Raw genomic sequence first — 1271 nt, 5'->3', positions numbered from 1 at the left:
AGAAAACTTTTTTACAATCAGGCTTGGCGCGCATGGGTCGCGGAGTTGCCTGAGAGGTGTGGATTAAAATGGCTCCTCCCCTTTCCACCAAAATGGCAGCAAACTTCACAGAGTGAAAGGCTCCAGATTGGCTAAGTGAGGGTCTGACGTTCAGTAGGGGAGATTTTCACCCCTTTTCCCACTCCCTATAGCTACGTCAATGTCAGGTGGTTTCTAAGTTTAAATACATTTTGCCGCTTTATGCATGACGTCAGCATTCTCTCCCTTTGGCTTAGAAAATGGCCTGTTAAAGGAGAAGAAATATGTATATTCCTGAAATCTATATTATGTTAAATATTCACAAAGCATGAAGTTGACTTATCAAAACGCTCTGACTACTAAGAAAGAAATAATTATGTACTCATATTAGTGTCTCTATAGCGGGCTTGACTGACTGACTTAAAATTCCCAGCCCATACTTAAATGTAACTACAAACTAATATACTTCTAACACAGACAAGTTACCACACCAAAGGGAAATATTTCCTATTTTGCTACACTTCTTTCCAGTTGAGCAGAGTTGATGGGAAAAAATACGCTTGGGTCCCAGACTCCGAGTAATCTAGGTCGTAGGACCTAGGATGGCATGGGCCATAATGACCAGATTGAAAGAATAAATGGTTTCATTTACTGAACTAAATGCTTATTAACTCATAATAATTTCATTGTAAGGTTAGTAATAATTAAGATGAACAAGGCAATTAATGATAACAAACAAGATACTTCGATAAATAGTGTACCACAGAGGAAATAGAGAAAGGAGAGTCACAGAGGCAAGGAGTAACTTGAACGGCACTGTCGGGTCAGTATCTCACGCGCAACTACCTCGGCGCAAAACAGAAGAGCTAGACGTCACGTGGTCAGTTTAGATGGAAATTCGAAAAGGCAAAAAGACGGTTAAAAAAAATAATTTTTTCTCTGAATTTCTCCTCAATGTTGCGCTGATTGCGCATGTGCGGAACTGCTTGGTACCGCTTTTAAAGGCTGAGAATTTGATCTTTCGCAGCCTCCTTTATGTGCTCACTGACTGTAAAAGTGCCACCTTCTCTCACAAAATTCTCAGAGCCTAAACATTCGATAAAGGATTGTCATTTTTGCGAGGACACACCACGGGGAGTTTGTATACAATATCTCTGTCCTGTGACATAGTGTGAAAGGAAAAACCCTACATTGTAATACAAAAATTATTTCGCCCTTTCTTTCAGACAGGGAGCGATTTGTTCCAGGGACAC

Source organism: Phalangium opilio, unplaced genomic scaffold, assembly GCF_054372755.1.
Source record: "Phalangium opilio isolate 3A_F unplaced genomic scaffold, DU_Popi_V2 ptg000217l_1, whole genome shotgun sequence".
NCBI lineage: Eukaryota > Metazoa > Arthropoda > Arachnida > Opiliones > Phalangiidae > Phalangium > Phalangium opilio.
This window is presented reverse-complemented; position numbering follows the sequence as displayed.